The sequence below is a fragment of the Miniopterus schreibersii genome (assembly GCF_964146895.1).
Source record: "Miniopterus schreibersii genome assembly, chromosome: 8".
NCBI classification, from domain to species: Eukaryota; Metazoa; Chordata; class Mammalia; order Chiroptera; family Miniopteridae; genus Miniopterus; species Miniopterus schreibersii.
The window spans coordinates 47771332-47790461 of NC_138109.1; the positions used below are offsets into that span (position 1 = coordinate 47771332).

At 41.8% G+C, this 19130-nt stretch overlaps 1 pseudogene across 1 annotated transcript; it reads right to left on the reverse strand.

The window, feature by feature from the left end:
* Positions 1 to 8765: 8765 nt before the first annotated feature.
* On the reverse strand, positions 8766 to 9106 carry LOC308560264 (RNA guanine-N7 methyltransferase-activating subunit-like protein pseudogene; annotated as a pseudogene). Its single transcript has one exon. The product of its transcript is annotated as an RNA guanine-N7 methyltransferase-activating subunit-like protein pseudogene (transcript).
* Between the last annotated feature and the right edge of the window lie 10024 nt (positions 9107 to 19130).

Genomic DNA, 19130 nt, shown 5'->3' on the forward strand with positions numbered 1-19130 from the left:
AGGCAACACCCAAGTGTGTAGCCTTCTAAAGAGGTCTCAGCCTCATCAGAGGATTCCTCTTGGGATGCTTCTAGGGTACCTAAGGCATCTCAGGAGATGCTTTTGGGTCCAACTCTCCTTCAGCATCATCAGAGGCTTTAAAGTGTTTGGATGAACTAAATAGGTCCACATGGCAAACTATCCACTGCGGTATACATCTTTATAAATGGGGCAACGCGAATTGTGACTTGCCGTGCTGTTAACCATGCCTGTGATAGAAGAAAATGACTGCAGTTCCAGCATCAAAGTGAGAAAGTGCATTAACCCCCTGGAGTTACTCCATGACCCCTCCAGATGCTCCCCAGTCTTTGAAGATTCTCAGCCGGAAGAGGGAGGACTCAACACTCCCACCTGTCAGGGTCACTTCAAAGCTGGCAGACATAGTGCATTAATTAGTGCCTTCTTTCAAACAGCCTAGGGTTGGGTGCAAATATGGCCTCTCTTTTCTGAGACAAGACTAGAGAATATCTTCTTAGTTATGACTGAGGAAAGGGGGTTTTGATGGAGATAAATGGTAAATCCAGACAAACAGCACAAATAAAATAATTAAATAAGCTTTGACAGGGGTAGTGTTTTAGATTTATACTATGATGCTCACCAATTAAAAGTTATTTTGCTTTTCAGAGTAGAGAGAATTACAGTTAGACAGATAGCTAAACTACTAAAGAGGTTACTGTACAGCCATAGACTGTTGTAAGACAAAAACCTCCTAGGTTATTGTGGACACTATGGTTGTCACCTGAAAGTTACACTCCTCACTGTACTCCAGCCCCGAGGATTAAGGAGCTGACCCCTAGTCGGGTGAGCCCATTCTCCTTTCCACAGTTATGGGTTCAGGGTCTGAAGCCAATTCAGGGCACTGAGACTAGATAAAGAATTTGCCAAAGGCTTCTAGGAAAAAGCAAATTATAACACTTGAGACAACTTCTGGAAATGACTCTCTGTCCTGCTTGATGGGAACAAAACAACACGAGGTACTGATTTCTATCAGCAGCCACCCTGTGTCCACAAGGGGAACCAGCCTTAGGAGGAAGCCAACTCTGTGGACAAGAGAGTGGAAAATAGAACAGGAACCTGGGTTCTTGATGTCTTCATTGTGGTTCCTGGAAAATCCAATGCTGAAACAGGCCTTATTTCTGGATGTCTTGTTATGAGGACTGATATCTATCTCCTCTCTTTTCAATTGAGTTAGATTGCTGGACCTTGCTGCTGAAAGCATCCTGATAGACCTATTATTTTGTCAGACCTTTGGGTATGGACCAAGGAAAATTATGGATCTCCCTGGCTTGGCCAACCATCAAGGGACGGCTACTCAGTGAGCAAAATTTTTAAATTGCAATATGTGAGATTTCAGAGAGAACAGTAGCACCCATTGAATGAGTCTCCTGTTTAAACATGATCTAGTATTCAACTCACAAGAAACATTTGGTTATAATTAATTTCTGATGTGATAGGATTTGTATTCTAGAAACTAGACTCATGGGATGGAATTGATGATAGAAATAGTGGTGTATGAGGTCTTATGAAATATAACTATTTAACAAGGCTTAGAAATAAAGATTAAGGTTGTGACTGGCTTGGGAGATTTGGATACAGTATGGAAAATCTGTATAAACTGGGGAAAGGGGAGTGACTGAAACCTCCCCATTATAGAATACCATTGAGACGTAGACTCACTTCACCTATTCTGAGGTTAATGATACCAAAAAACCATCTAATATTTGTGTTGACATGGATTTATGTGATATTTGAGACTATTTTTTGCAAAAACTTATATTATTTTTGAACAGTAGGAAGTCTCAAAAAGTCTATGCTCTGTTCTCTTTCTTTCTCTCTCTCTGTCTTACCCTCTTTTGATCTGACTTCAGGTTCCTCTCTTTGTTAATCTTTCAAATACTTGGTTCTCATTCTACTCACATGTGGAGGTGAACCATGTGCATTGAAATATTTAATTTTAATTTCTTTTTCTGTTCTTGGGAATTTTCATGGCACATTGATCTGATGGTTTTTGTGTGATTCTTATAAAATGTTAATTGAATCTTGTTGGTCTTTCTGACACCAGATGAGAGCCTGTGAAATTTCGTCATAGTTTTTTGTTTATAAGGTAAAAACCACTGGGGCTAAGTGCCTGGGGCTGAAGCCCTAGAGACCTCCTCAGCGGCAGGGGCCAGGGTAGTCACTGCTCTTCCTGTTCTGTTACTCCTCCTCAGTAAGATTAGCTCCCTTACTTTACTTCTGTTCCTACTGAAACAACTGACTCTTGGTGGCAGGAATGAATGAAAGGATTCACTTTGTTTTTAAGACAAAAGCCTTGAGTGGTTACAGCTAGTACTACCAAAAAAATAAAAATTAAAAAAAAATAAATTATTTTGCAGAGCCTACAGCAGATAAAGTTGAAATGAGTGTTGCTAGACATTTTCAGTAAATCCCTCCGTCATGAAACTTTTCTTGAATCTCCTAGTTGTAACTAATCGTTGTCTTCATTATGTGTCTTTTCCATACACCCTACGCACCTCTCATCCAAGATGAATGTTGTTCTGACTTGTGGCACTGGCTCTGGGCTCTGTTTTATTCATCTTCATATCCTGGCACCTGCTAAAGAGCAAAGTACAGGGCACATGTGGAGTTAATATATAGCTACAAGGATGTGGAGTATTTAGATCTCGAGTATCCATCAGATAGTTATTGAGCATCTTACCCAGCTGTAGGCCTGTGATATCTGGGACATACTGTGATAAGTAGGACAAAGTCTCTGCACTCATGGAGGTTTCACCCTAGTGGGAGAGATTGAGACTAGCCAAAGAATATATACCAGAATGTCGGGCCGTGCAATGCTAACAAAGAAATAAAGAAAGGTACGGAGATAAAGGGGATGGGGTGGGGTGAGAGAGTGAGGCACTATTTTAAGAGACCTCAGAGGAGATGACAAAGGGGTAAATGAAGTCATGCAGATTTCTGAAGGAGGAACACTGCAAGCAGAGTGGACAGCTTGGGCAAAGGCCCTGAGACGAGAGCAATCCAGGCTTATCCAGGAACCGCAAAAAGGCCCATGTGACCAGCTCAAGGTGTGGTTGGAGAGGAGGCTGAGATTGGCAGGACCAGATCACATGGGATCTTTCAGGCCTGCAAAGGTTTATTCTAAGTGTGATGAGAAGCCAATGAAAGGTTGGGCAAGGGGGAGACGTGGTCAGATGTGAATTTTAAAAAGGTCATCCTGGTTGCAATATCCAGAATGGACTGTAGTGGGGTTCAGGTGGACGCAATGAACGATATCTGCAGGAGACATGGACAGAAGTATAGGTGCCGAGGGTGGTGAGCTGTGGTTAGATACAGTCTGGAGTTCAAACCATTGGCATTTATTTTGACCTATTAAAACTCGTCCACAAAGTTTACAACTTATGAAAGTTACTCTAAAATGAAGACCGATAACTTGTCTGCTCAGGCTATAATTCAACACAGTGGTTTTCAAACTTTCTGGTCTCCAAACTATTTATACTATTAAAAATTATTGAGGACCCCCCCAGAGGGCTTTTTTTGCTTGTTTGTCTTTGTGGCTTAGATCTATTGATAAATATTTTTCATTTAAAAACAATAATAATAAACCTAAACCTAGCAAACTCATTACATGTTAACAGAAATAACCTTGTTTTATGTGTGAAAACTAACTGTACTATCCACCACCACAACAAGGGAGAGTAATGACATTGCTTTACATTTTTGTAAACTTCTTTAATGCCACTTAGGAAAGCCCTCTGTCCTGTCATCCCTGCTGCTGCCTTCAGTCTCCTGCGGTATCGCACGTCGTGTGCCCCCGGCAAAGCCACCGCACTCTGTAGGAGAACAGGGCCAGAAGGCAATAACGCCTCCGCATTACTGTTATTTTTAAACTGCTGACCCCCACAGACTCTCGGCAAGTGTTTTAACGATCGCCAGGGTTCCTTCCTGCCCCTTTGAGAACTGCCCATGTTGGTGGTAAGCTTACAACTCTAAGAGCTATTGCCATGAATCCCATCAGTTAAACAGTGACACCTCCAGAGAATTCCCCCCACGCTGGAGGTGTACAGGAAAGCGGGCCACGATTTAAAGGCCGCTATAAACTGGGGATCCCCAACCTTTCCACTCCTGATAACATCAAGAGGGTTAAGTGTGAAAGAGCTAAGATTCAGATAGAAGAGAACACCAGGGGCAAAAGAAGAAGAAGAAATAGTCATAGACCAAGGAGAGGGAAGAAACGACAAGGGAAAGGGAGTGGGAGGCGAAGGGTAAATCTACCTCGCTCAGCGGCCCCAGATATCCATTAGCCATTCTGGTCAACTTTGTTTCGGCAGCCAGTTCCAAACGGTGTTTGTGTCCTGACATCTTCCCCACAGAAGGGGCCCAAGGGCGGAGATACCCACATGTCTAAAGTCATCTGTTGGTTTAACATTACTTGGAGGTTGTAAAAACAACCTCCGCCTAAGCTGTCTCAACTCAGATGCCAACACTTCATTTCTCCAAGTGAGGCTCTGGCCTTAATACCACAACTGTCATAAAATTCACTGTAGGTGAGTGCAACTGAATGTAAAACAACCCAGCACCTCATTAGCCTGAATCAGAAAGGAAACACAATTAGACAACACTACGAGAGAGGAGGGAGATGGCACTTCAACCACCTCCAAATTGAGCATCAGGCCATAACAACAACTTTCCTTCTAGAAAATACATTGAATCAGTAAACGACATTCAAAACCAAGACTATATTAATGCTCAACTGTTGTCATTAAGAGTCACAGGAATCCACAACGTCATGACACGGCCTTGAACTTCAAGGTGATGTGAAAGACATCTGTTCTGATTTTAAGGTCAGCTGCAAGTTTCCAAAGAAGTTTACTGAATTCACTCAGCCTTGTGGAACACAGACCCCCAGCTGCTAAAAGTAATGTAGCTTGAAACTTCTGTGCTGGGTGAAAGGTGGCCTGAGGTTGTTTGTGACCTGCTTATTTCTGCTGCCAGCATGGGGCTTGGTATTCTGCCATGCATCTGACACCACTGAGAAAGTTTCAAGTCCATCAGAGCTGGTGGAAAAAAGTCTAAACACCTACCTGCTAGCATCTAGAATGGGTGAACACCAATGGATTATCATAGGGTTGTGTGGAATCGTTTAGTTTCTTTTATTATCTGAAAAGCCCACTTTTCTTCTTTCTCTTTTTAAAAATGCAAATGAGAACGGCACTGATGTCTCTGGGCTTTGAAGAGCACAGACTGCCTGTTGGGCTGTGGTGCCTGGCTCAGGGCAGACAGAGAGAGCATAGAGAGTGACTCATTTTCAAAAGCCAGGTGTGAATCCATGGGCCTAAGAAGGCCATGGCTCATTTACAACTAGTTATTTGGCTCTGAGGTCATTTAAGTTATTATTGGTTTTACTAGCGAGTGATGTACATAGATTTGTCTCTTTTAGAGGGAAAAAAAGCATGTCTGAAACATTCCTGAGATTCTTGTTACAGTTCTCACTTCTTTTTATTTGTATTTAGCACAAAATACAACTTGGACTGTCTCTGTGTGTGAAGATTTTATGTCAACTTAGTCAGCAGGTAAAATTCTGTTCTGTGTTGTGAGAAGAGGCCGACTGAAACCCATTAGTCACTGCCGATGGTTTATCAGTTCTCTCTGATTCACTCCAGTAGCACTGGAGACAATGAAACAGGCTGCCAAGGCCACTTGAGGGCAAATCGCTAAAGTGGAAAGAGCTTCCCTTTGGAATGATCCCCCTCAAAGGCAGTGGGTGTTGTAGCAACAGCGCAAAGAGTTAACACCGTGGGCTTTGCAATCAGAGGGATCTGTGTTTGAATTCCATTCATTTATTTTTTGATTCAACGAATATTTATTGAGCGCCAACTAGACTCTGTTCCAGGCATTGGGATGCAAGAGTGGGAAAGAAACAAACACGGGTGCCCACCTTGTCGTCGGAGAGGCGGCCACTGTCATCCAGAGGACATGCTGGAGGCTCACTCAGCCTTATACTAAACCAGTTGTGAAGGTATTACCTCCCAGCTGCAAAAATCTTGCTCTTTGCGCTGCTCTGTGGGGCCAGGCTGGGGCTCTGGAAGTCTCCTTTGCCAGCTGGCTCCCTGTAAAGGCCTGCCCATAGGGACAGCAGCGGGAGGGGGACCGCGAGGATAGAGGAAGCACTTTCCCCTCCCTGTTTTCTAGTTGTGTTCTAGTTGTTCCCCTCAGTATCAAGGCAGCCTTGGCCTTCTTCTGACAGCAACAGTTGGTTCTGGTCTCCAGCCTCTTTGGTACTCTCAGGACGTGCCTCTGGGCATGTTCTCAGTAGGCTGGCGCCCCTCCGCAGAGGCCTGAGCCCCAGCTCCGTGGGGCTCTTTCTCCAAGCTCCTGGGCCCTGGTAATTCCAGCCTCCTCCTGCTGGACAGCTGCCTGCCTGCTGCTCCCCCTCAGAGTTACGTGGGTGACCCCTTTTGTACATTTAGCTCCCCGCCATCTGGGAAACCAACTCCCTGTAGTAAATTTCACATCAAAATGCCTCCTGTGGTTTTCGTTTTCTTGACTGGAACCTGAACATACCAACTTATCTTAACACATACATGCCATACCAAGTTATCTTAAGATAGTTAAGTTTGTAACGAGGATGCTGAGGAATACTAATTGATTCTGAAGCGTATCCTCTAGGCATGTTCACCATTTTCGATAATGAAAAAAGAGCAAGTGAGTGTTTTCATTTGGTTAATTATTTTGCATGATTTCAAAGAGAAGCACAAATGTCCACCTTTACTTTCAACAGGTTAACATGGCATCTTTATGACAATGAAACAAATGTTCCTTAAACACTTGTTTAGAACTGTAGGAGAAATAATTTCATGACTTTTCACCAAAAAAATTTGGATATTGTAAATCTGTATTCTTTCTCTTTTTTCTGTTTGACTTGGGAGCAAGAATCCCCCTTACTGTCATCCTTCAACCTCTTTTCTGCAAGTTTATGATTTATGTTATTTCTATTACTTCCTTATACAGTATAGATTAATTTAGCCAGAATATGTGTGGATTGTAGTATAAGGAATGTGATTAACAACAATCATTACTAAACCCAAGCCCTTAGTATTTCTTGATGTTAATTTTTAAGTGTAAAATAAAATACTCCTCAAATGCTGTCTAGCACATAATGCACTGGATTTTAGAAAAACAACTTCACTTAATCAGGATCAAACATCTCTCTCTCAGATATTGATATGCTATTAGATTCATAGTTATAAACTTAATAATCTTCAACTCTTAAATGAAAATAATAGCCTGGCTCTATAAATAAATATCAAGTTTTTGTCTCTCTATTTGCCCAGCCCTTTGAAGTTGCTTTGATATGTTTTAATAAATGAAAGTCTGGCGAGAAGATAGAGGTCTTTGTTCACAGGCAACAGATAAAAAGCCAAAAATATAAAAGTTCTAGTTTCACCTAATTTCCAACCCACAAACAAGGTTTTCAAGTAAATGACTATAAAGAATTAAGTTAATAACTAATGGTCACTGGTTAAGTCCACAATAAACTAAAAATGCCTTGATAACATATTCTCTTACAAGTGAGACTGTTTCCAATTCATCGTTATCAACAAAATTGAAGAGGATCCCTTTGAATTGTCAGATGAAAGATCATTAAAAAAATTCCTTTGATGTAGATCACTGTGTGATTTTTGGCATCTAACTCAGGGGATCAAAAATTGAGTAAAACATAACAGAACTCCATCCATTTCCATTAAATGATTCCTCAGCACTTACACACATTAAAAGATAAATAGAATGGAACTGATGTTAAATCCTGTTTCATTTCAACATTAAATAATATTCCTCCAAGCTTACATGAATTGAGAAAAAATCTATTTCATTAAGAGGTGTATTACCAATGATATTTTACTTGTTTTGTCCAATAATTACTTCTTAAAATTAGAAACATAGTTACTTTTTTTTTAATCAACCATGTACAACTAATAGCTTTAAGGTCACAATACAGAAAAATAATTTAATAGAGCTTCATGTTTACAAAAGAAATAATTTCTTTTGTGGTTTTTTTTTTACGATTCCTTCCTCTTTTTACGGTTTTATTGATATTCCTCTAAAAAGACCACAGTGATTGTGGAGCTGACTTACATCTATAGAGTAATTACAAAGTACCACAGTCACATAACAATAGAGCCAAGAAAGAAACATAAATACAATTGCTTTACCTTCCAACTGCCGATGTTAATGTTCAATACGTTACAACATGTACAATACATTACAGCTAAAGATAGTTGTGCATTCACCAGTTTACCAGCCTCTGTCAAATTTTAGGGATGAGCACATCCCAGTATATGGGCACTTCCTTCTATTACAAAGTAAAAGCAAGCATTTTCTATTTTAAATTTTCTGTTTTAATTCTGTGTAAAACAAAAACAGAGCTCCTGGAGGTCAGACAAGGAAAAGATACACCAAGTTCACAGCACTACTGAGTCATGAAACGAAGAGCCTGAGGTAGAAGCCCAGCGGCATAATCCACCACCTTTTTAGGGACGTCTTTATTCCCAGCAGCCATCACATCTCTCCAGAAAGGTCTTTTTTTTTTTTTTTTTTAAATACCTCAAGTTCCAAAGAAATCTATTTTCTAAAATCAGATGTAAAATCATGACCAGCAGAAGATACACACAAATGTTTGTCTTGTTGACAAATTAAACGGGTTTTACTACGAGGGGCTGACATTTCTGTCAGTAGAAGCCATAGGGACGCCGTTGGTTGTAACCATAGTTTCCATACTGGTGACGGTGGTAAGGCTCTGGTCTGTGCTGCTGGTAATGGTTACCCCAGGGTCGTCCATGCCACTGGTTGGATCGATTGTCACTTGGCCACCCCCGCCTGCGGTCCCTGCCTCTAAAGTATCTGTTATCTTGCAACCAGTTGCCTCTTTCTATGGTTCCCACCAGCCCTCCACAGTCGGAGGGGACGCAGGAGGGCGTCTCAGGTTCTCCTGCTACTCTTGGTCCTCTTCTGTGAATCTACTGGCAAACATCTCTTCAAAATTTGGAGCAGCTTCTGCAGTATCAGTCATTGTGAAATTCCGTAGTTTTTTTTAATTCTGTGGTTTCTCCAGCCCCCACATGCCAGCCGCGCCCCACGGCCCCTCACCTCTCGCAGGGAGCACAGCCTCTGCTGTCAGGAGCCGACGAGGCCCTCGCTTCTGCTTCCCGAAATAATGTCTTATAAATTTCAGTTTAGAAAATATATTTGTAGTTGAGAAATGGGGTGATCAATAAAATATTTTCAAGTATAGCGTAATATTACATTAGGATAAAATTACGTGAGGGAAGTGGAATGGAAAAACTTCACAGGAAGAAAAAGTATTGAATAAGATGTCCAATAGAGAGCCCGTTCGTGTATCTTTTAAATAAATAACAGTGGGTACCAAACACCATGCTATTTAGATTGCATTGTATTTATTTAAAAACATAAAGAAACACTTGATATTTCTAAATGTGAACATTTATAATATGTTGGAAATTATATCTTTGCAACTATTTAAACCAGAGAGCAAGCTGACAACCCCGGCATGTGCCTGGGAATCAAACCAGCAACCCTTTGTGCCCGGAATGATACCCAACAAGTGAGCCACACCGGCCAGGCTAATAGTGAATCATTTTAGATAATGCTCTAAGAATATGTGAGGAGTATCTAGTTTTTCATATATATGTTAGGGGACTCATGAGCAATAAAATTTGAAGACCACTGGCATACAAAGACCGGCCAGTAGCCAGTTTAGAAGAAATCAGTCAGTGTTTTTGATGTGAACGCCACTCTGCATCAACATGGAGGTCCTCATTCAGCAGCAGGGCGTCTCTTGCAAGATTCCCTGGTGTTCTTGGGCACAGGGCTCCATTGTTTAAAGGTGGATCATGCATAATCATGAAAAAAACTGTAAAATTGTATTTAGGATTTTAAACATATATAAAAAATTTTTATAACTAAAATATAATTTGACTTTCTATTTTTAAAAAATATATCTTTATTGATTTCAGAGAGGGGAAGGGAGAGGGAGAGAGAAACATCAATGATGAGAGAGTCATTGATCAGCTCCCTCCTGCAAGCCCCCAACTGCGGATCGAGCCCGCAACCCGGGCATGTGCCCTGATCAGGAATCGAACCTCAATCTCCTGGATACTACTAGGTCGATGCTCAACCGCTGAGTCATGTCCCGGCCGGGCTGACTTCTATTTTTAATACCATAGACATTGTTTTTCTCTCAGGCACTACTAGTGTCTTATGAGTGTATCTTGGTGTATTATTTTGGTCTAACTCATTACCATGTGCTTTGTACCTTATACTTCACTTGACAAGTAGAAGAAAGCTAATAAATGTTGTTGAGTTTAATTAAAATTAAATAATATAAAGGCCAATCAGTCCTTTGTGTTTTAAAAAGGTGAGACTACAATGTCAACAAATGAATTTAACTCTAGAGTAGAGAAAGTGAACTGATACTTCTTCATTCTATAACTACCAGTTAACATAACATCTTCAATCCTGCCACGTTCAGCTGGCCAGGGTGGGAACACTGGTTACCTGTCACTTTTCTATGCCCGGACTGAAAGGCCATGTACGGATGCTTAGTTCTGAATGGGGACTCTAAGTCTACAGGGTTTGTAGGTTGCTGAAGTTCATGAATCTGTAGCCTCAAGACATAGCTACAGATTGAAAAAGCCATGATTATTCTGAGAAGATATAAAACTCTTTAAAATGCACACTGTAGTGGAAAAAACAAAATTAATCTTGCAAATGTTATTGAAATGTAAATGTCAACATATCCTCAATCGGGTATGAGCATTCACAACCATGGGTTCACGTACCAGGGGTGCTGGGAGCATTTAAAAAGTAAAAATGCAAGCAGTTTTGTCCTGTGTTTGCAAACATGCTCAGCACAGATTCTGTCAAACCCTTGTTCACAGAACCCAGTTTGCGTGATTCTGTTTAAATAAGAGGTCAGTGTCCTATTTCTTATTTTCTACCAAAAAGAGATTGTATCCTTGAAACTGCTGTTATACAAATTTTTCCCCATTTCCTACCGTCAGCCTCACACATTTTTGCCCTAAAATCAATTCCAAATAGCAGCCAGAGAACATACCCATGGAAAGTATATTTTGAGCCAACCCAGCCTTCCTGAAAAGCAAGCAATCTCTTTGCTCCTGCAGTTCAGCGCGGCCTTACGATAAATAGCCTGCTGTCCACGCTAGTGTGCTTTTCCTTTATGCTTTTACAAGGTTGGAGAGGCCACTCTTTGTCAAAATAATTTCACCCACTGGGAGGTTCACAGATACCCGAATACAGGTCAAGGTGTCTCTCAGTTTTACACCTAGAGACAATACTTTATTTTCCTAAAACAGCCACGTTAGGGAGTCAGAAGGTAGAGCAGGAGAAATGAGCACCGTGCTGAGTTCCTTTGTGAGAATGATACGCCTAAAGCCAAACTTGGGATTCGTCTGTCTTTTCACATGCTTTTTGGAAAGAGCTTTCTTAGAAGCATCACTGTGGACATGGTCGCTTCCGCAGTACAGGCGAAGGAAGGGTTTAGTAAAGAGCAGAATCTGGCTCTAGTTCCTGTGCCACCGGTGAGCTCAGTCACCTCCACACTCGAGTAACACGTTTCAGTAAGCACATTCGTGATTGTGGACCTTGTTGGAAGACCAAAAAGGGGCACCCCTTCCAGCCCTAAGAGGGCAAAGAGGAAAAAGGTAACTCAGTGTTTTCTATAGGTTATATTAATGGCTTTGATTGGCACGTACTGAGGGGTAGGAGGATTCCTCTGTCAGCAACCTCTTGGTGGCATCTACAGATCTCTCTCCCTCTGAATGTTTTCTTAGCCAAGTCAGAGCACTCACATACATCCTCAATAAAAATGGACTGAAAGTCGGGAGTTTAGAACTGTTAACGAGTCTGCTTGCAACGCTGCCAAATAATGGAAATGCTTAGAAAGACTCAACCAGTTCGGTCTTGCTTGGGGGAGGCGGTCGGGCTCAGATGCTCTGAGTAAACCCCTCTCCAGGAGACTGTTGAATAGCAGCACCATGCGTCCCGGAGGGTCCCAGCACAGTTGCACCTGGCACCCAGGAGAATCAGTCCTGACCGCTCTCTTGACCCATGACACTCGCTATCTTGACCACATCCAGGCTCCGAGGAGCAGTTTAAGTTGCTCATCCACTGTGATGAGTTCTGGGGTGTTTGAATCTTCTCAGGAGAGAGATATGTCCTGGGCATAGATCACTGCTTCAGTGCAGCAGGGGCACGGGTCTGCGGAGGTCGGGATAGTTGACAGCTCCCTCTGTTAAAAGGGGGAAGGGATAAAAAAATAGGGAGCACCCCTGAGGCTGGTGTGGGAATTGATAGGTCTAGGGCTGAGGGAAAATCTTGTGTCACTACTGAAAAACCCCATAATCCTTTTTTTAAAAAAAGTTTTTTATTGATTTTTAGAGAGAGAGGAGGGAGAGAGAGAAGCATCCATGATGAGAGAGCCATCAGCCAGCTGCCTCCTGCACGCCCCCTCCTGGGGATCCGGCCCACAACCTGGGCATGTGCCCTGACCAGGAATCAAACCTGTGACCTGTTGGTGAGTGGGGCGATGCTCAACCAGCTGAGCCACGCCGGCCACAGCAAACCCCTGCGATCCTTAAGCTCTCTTCTCAGAATGCTGCATTCCCTTAGGTCCTGACTGCACCTTGGTTCCCCGCAGGGCAAGACTTCCCCTCCAGTCCTGTCCAGAGAGGCTACTATCCTCCCACGGGCGCACAGGGCAGGCGGGAGGTTGCAGGGTGCATCGGTGTTCCCCAGGCACCCCACCGCCCCTTCCTACAAGCATGCACCTGCCCTTGTGGGAAACTCATACTTTCGGGCAGTTGAAACCGCAAAGCTGTACCAAGAGTATTAGGGACAATTTCTCTGATCTTCTAAGCTCATTGCTCTTCAACCACCTGGGTAGAAACCTCTGAGCCCTTCACTCCTTCCTCCCTACACGGAGCCCTGCCTTGATTACCTCTGGATTCTTCAGCCCTTCCCTACAACCGTGCCCTAGTTCGGATCGTATTTGTTTCTCTCCTTCCTAACATCTCCATCCAACCCCTTCTCTACGTAGCCGCCAGTGTACCGGATTATACTTAAATATGACTCTGTCCATCAATTATCAGAACGCTCTAGTTGCAGGTCCTCTATCCATCTGCTGCAGGGTGAAGTTCAGGGTGCTCGCCAGGACACACAGCCACGGGCGCCTCCAGGAGCCGCTTCCTGCGCACCCGTCCGGCCTCCCCGGCCACTCACCAGCCTGGGCCCCGGGCTGGCCTGCGGCTCCCTGCGCGCTGCTGGCCTGAGGCCGTGCTTTTGCTGATGCTGTTCCCTACACTAGGACTGCCCTTCCGTTCTTCCCACGGCTGAAGCTCCGTTTGCCCTTTACGGCCTCCTAGGCCACATCCGTTAGGAAGCCTTCTCCCACCGCATGAACTATATACCCTTCCTCCAAGCTCTAGCGCTGCCCTGGGTGTTGCTCCATCACTGCTCGTTATTTGCTGTTCATTCACTAGCTGGAATTATCTGCTTATATTTCTGTCTCCCAGTCTAGACTATGAATGTCTTGAAGTCACAGAAGGTGTCTTGTTCATATTTGTTTTTCAATGCTTCGCACAAGGAACTACGCGTGAGAAATAATGGTGAACATATGAAACATATTGACAGCTTCTTATGCACAAGGCATTTAATATGCATCTTATTGAATCCACACCACAACTCTAAAGGGTAGTTTATTATGATGCCCATTTTTACAATGAGGAAACTGAGATTTAGAGAGATGGGCATCTTGACCCAGGTCACCGGTTGAGTGAGCGGCAGGATTGGGATTTGAGCCTCCACTTGTCTGATTCTAGAGCACACGTTCTGTTTTCCACAGCCACAGGTGCAGGGCAGCCCCGCAGCGTGCTCTGCTTTCCGAATCACAATGACATGGAAAGGCATGGAAAGGGGCTGATAGGAAATTTAGTACATTAAGTATCTTGCTGGTCACCGGACCTCAGAGCAAGTGCAGAATTTCATCGTCGCCTGCACTTCTATATCCTTTACAGGACAGTCCTGTGGCCGGGTTAAGTAAGAAAACTGGCTCAGTGGTTGGAACACTGGCTTGCGGATCAAAGAGTCTTGGGTTAGATTCCTGGTCAAGGGCACGTACCTCGGTTGGAGGTCCGATCCCAAGCCCTGGTTGGGGCCATGCGGGAGGTGACCAATTGATGTGTCTCTATCATGTCGATGTATCTCTCTCTCCCTCCCTTCCACTCTCTCTAAAGATTGATGGAAGAAATGTCCTCCAGTGAATATTAAAAAACTTATATATATTTACCAGACTGACTTACAATAAAACATAACTTTTTCATAGAGCAAAGAATGACATAAAGAACATGCCTTTTAGATTTTGGTTAAGTAAGAAAACTGAAGGCATTACAGGAAGGAGCATCTACAGGTGCTGTTTCACTCAGTATTATTTTCTCCATATATTGTGGATTTACTTATATGAAAATTCTAGAATGTATATAAGTTATAAAGTAATCAATATAATTAAATAGTTACAAACTTCATTTTGAAAATAATAAAAATATATGGCTTCAAGACTGTTTCAGAAAACTGAGAAAGTATGAATGTTATATATTAAGAATTGTTACAGTGTAGTTACAATATGTATTACAAGATGGAATCTGCACATTTTGAAGCAATGTATCTGTGAATTCAATTAGCATCTGTTGTTATGAGAGCTGTACTGAAGCTTCTTGTCTTTATTTGGGGCCTAGGCCAGCCCTTTTGTCAGTATCAAGTAAAAATTTCTCTTCATGGTGCCAGCAAGTGGGTTTCATTTAATCGAGGAAATTCAACAACGATTTATGGAACATCTATTGCAAGATTTGAGCTAGGCATTGTGGGGGATACAAAGATACTACACCTCTCCCTGAGACTCTTATAAAATGGTTACACATTAAAAGATAAATCAGAATATAATGTGTTGTATCAAAAGTGAGTGGCACAGGCAGTGGATATTAGAGACTCCCTTATCCTGCCTTAAATTTTCCTCATAGCACTATTTCTTGGAGTCATAATCATTTATATATGCATATATATATATACATATATATATATACATATATATACACATATATATACATATATATATATTATTTGTCACCCTGGTCTTCCCCAATAGGGTTTTAAGCTCAGTAAGAGTGGAGACTTGTATATTTTGCTCACTATTGTTGTATCCATAGCACCTACAACAGTGCCTGACACATAGTAGGTGCTCAATAAATATTTGTTGAATCAATGAATGAATTTGGAGAATAGATAAATTACTATAAACAGAGCTGATTAAAGGGCAAAGAGCATTTGATTTAGTTCTTCAAGAATGAAGATGATTTGGATAGAAGCAGAAAGACATTTCAGCAGTGAGATTTAATAAGTGCAAGGTTTGAGAGCGATGATGAGCTGGGAGTAGACTTGCCTGGTGGGAAGGAATGTTTCCTATTGTGGATTATTTAGCCATAGGTTCAGCTTGGGGGTGAGTTGACAGAGTAAGTAAGGAGTTTCCTCTGCAGCATAGGCTCTAGAAATATTTGGGAGACTGAGTTACTCATGTCAAAGCAATTTCTGTTTCCCCAAGTTTGTGGCAGTCTCTCTGAGCTTGTAATCACAGGTTTCTTACCACTGCCTGGACTGCATGTTCCTTGTCTTGCCTCTAGCAAATGGGTAACAAGGCCCGCGTTGAGCAGACTGTCAGCACTGACAGGCTCACATGTTACACTCCACTGAAAATGATACTTCTCTGCTGATATGTTTTGCAGAAAAATCCTTTAGAGCAAGGACACAGGCTCTTTCAGTGTGTTTTAATTCTTATAATCTCCCCAACCCCTCCCACACGCCAGCCAATTCATCTATCTTGATTTTGCTCCCTAAGCATCCACAAAGATTGAGAATCAGTGATTCACAGATCAAAAGACCAGCCGCACATCCTTTATCAATCCACCAGCTACATCTGAGTAAAGACTCTGCCAGCCGGCTGAGTGACCATCATCGAGGTCATCCTCAGCGGGGACTCAAGTTGGAAATTCTAACTTCATGTGATCCAAGTACCCTGTGCCTCTCCTTAAAATGTATGTAGAAACTATAAAATTATTAATTTGCTGAAATTTTTTTACATTGTTTTTGGCCTTGGGGTTTTATCAGATCTGAGTTTTGCTTCATATTCTTGCACAACTTTTTAAAAATAGATGGCAGGAAACATTTATATTTTACTTACAAAGATAAAATTAAAGTTTCTTACATATTTTAGGGCTTTAGTTAAATTTTTTTTAATAAGTTTAACAGCTGGCTGTTGCTCATGTTTGTTTTGTTTTTTAAAAACATATCTTTATTGATTTCAGAGAGAGGAAGGGAGAGGGAAAGAGACAGAAACATCAATGATGAGAGAGCCATTGCTCGGCTGCCTCCTGCACGCCCCCTGCTGGGTATCGAGCCCATAGCCCGGGCATGTGCCCTGACCGGGAATCAAACTGCGATCTCCTGGATCCTAGGTTGATGCTCAATTGCTGAGCCACGCCCGGCTGGGCTCTAGTTATTTTTTTAACAGACTGTTTTATAAATGGAATTCTCTAAGCATCCAGATATATAAAACATCGGAGGAGAATTGCTCTGATTAGAGAAGGGGCCCACAGTGCTCGATGCTGGTTCCCTGCTTTTCTTCTCTACCCGCCCCAGTGACAGGTACCATTCTTGAACCCACTGAATGCAATCTGATAACCACTGAATCAAAGCGCAAAAGAATATTTAACTAGGTTATCATAAGGACAGCCATTCATCCAAGGTTCCCTATGTAGTGTATGTGCCCCCAGTATACCCTGGTTCCCTGATGAATTATGCCACAATGGTGTACTGATTCTTCTGGAAAACTCTCCCTCCTTGTGCTGGGAATTTAAAGTGAGGAAAGTACTGGCTGTGTTATATTCTAACTAAACATAGGGCATCCTAGTGACAATATAAATGATAATTGTGAAACAGCAGCTTTCGCTTGCAAAATTCTTTAGGTTTTGCTGAAACTCTCCACATTTCAGTTATTAAGTAAAAATTCAACATCAGTCCACAAAACAGATGATGGACCTAAGTTAGGAAGTATTAACATAGTGCTCTGATTGCCCAGGAGCTCTGTGATTGTAACCATCTGTTAATCTTCAGAACCCCTGTTGGTCAGCAAGGCTTCTCTTACTCTGTAGAGATGGTTCAATGAGGCTGTGGAGGCTGTTGTGGGGGGACAGGTCATGTCACAGGCATGGGATACGATTGGAGTTAGGCTTGGCTTTTACCCTTTGACCCTATCCAAGAGTCATGTTCCTCTCATGTCACCTACAGCTGAAAGCACTGAGTGTTGCCTAATATTAGTTATATTTGGAATAATAAACCCACATGTAAAAATACTAGAGTAAGCTATACATAAGAATTTTACCAAGACAGCATATAATTAATTAAATTTGGCAAAGCGCAGCCTCTATGTTAGTGGGGGTGGGGGGTAGTGCATAAATCGAAGGGGTATACAAGATGACCCTTTGGGTTGAGAGAAGAAAATATTAGAATATATTTAAACTTGTATAGCATTTCATAATGTTACTACTTTTGTATTTTTTAGAATGTATACATTATACTATTGCAGCACTACAAGTACGTAATTTATGAATCTATACATAGACATATATTGAAGTGTGTTCTAGAAAGATTTTATAGAACTACATCATATAGCTCTCACTACAGAAAAAAATGAGTTTGTTATTTTATCATTCAGTATTCCAATGAATATAAATCCAAAGAGAGAGGCATAGGGACCAAATAAAGATGTTGGCACCGAGTACTGAGTTCAAATCCCATTTGGCCACTTACCATATTGGTCATCTAAGACACGCTTATGTCTCTGAACATCAATTTCCTCATATGTGAAAAAGGGATAATTATCCCCATGATTTAAAATGAGATAATTTATTTAAAGTGCATACTAGAGTGGTTGGCACAATAAGTAGTATCTGTTATTATTTGTAAAATCCACTATTCAAGTTGTCATCTAATCTGTCACATTTTCAGCTGTGTCAATAGAACATGGTTCCATTAAAAATGTAAATAATGTCTGGCCCCTGGGACTAGAGAAAGATGTGGGTTTTCTTGTCCTTTTCGATTCTGAGACCATAAAGTCTACATCCTGCACATATTAAATCTGTGTGCTGAGGAAGGAAGCCCTTTGGTTCTGGTCTTCACGGGGCTTAGCTCCGCTCAGCCGTGGCTAGATTAATGCAGGCCCACGTCCCCATTTCAGGATTCATTAAGAAGAGAAAAGTCAGCTCACACTATGTGGTTAAGGAGAATGGAAATTTGCTTATTAGAAGTCTTCCAGAGAGAAAATTTCTTAATTACTTACTTTCGATTAAAATAAAGGTTAAAGGTAAACAGAAGCAGTTCTTAGCAAGCCCTGTGATTGTGTTTTCCTGAGCCTAGTGTGGGAGTCTGACGATTAGGAAGGAATCTCTTGCTTACATTTGTCCCAGTCTCAGACAGTTTACAATCAAACTAATGAACAGGGAAGTCATGTCACATACTTTTTAGAAGGTGATGTATCAGTATGTAGTTTACCAAGGAAAAATTGTATCAGATCAGCTTAATTCTTTTCAAGGGGGAAACTAAGCCACTTAGTGAAGGAACTTCTATAAACATAGACATATTGTATTTGATTTTTAAGAAAACATTTGCAGGGTATACTCTGTCAACTTTGTTGTCAACATGGGAAATGTGGCCCTGACTACAGGACGATTGGGAAGGTAGGACTGTGACTCAGTGCATACAGGACAGGAAGTTAGGTGGCAACGCCTGGAGCGATTGTTTTCAGGGAGATGGTTAGTGGTATAGCATCGTTGCACAGCAGGGGAATTCATTTCTAGTTAGGACTATAGGAAGAGAGTGATTCTTCTGATTTTAGTATTTAAAATGCTCTTCGGATTACTACAGGTGTCAGAAACCCCTGATTGCTTCAGAAA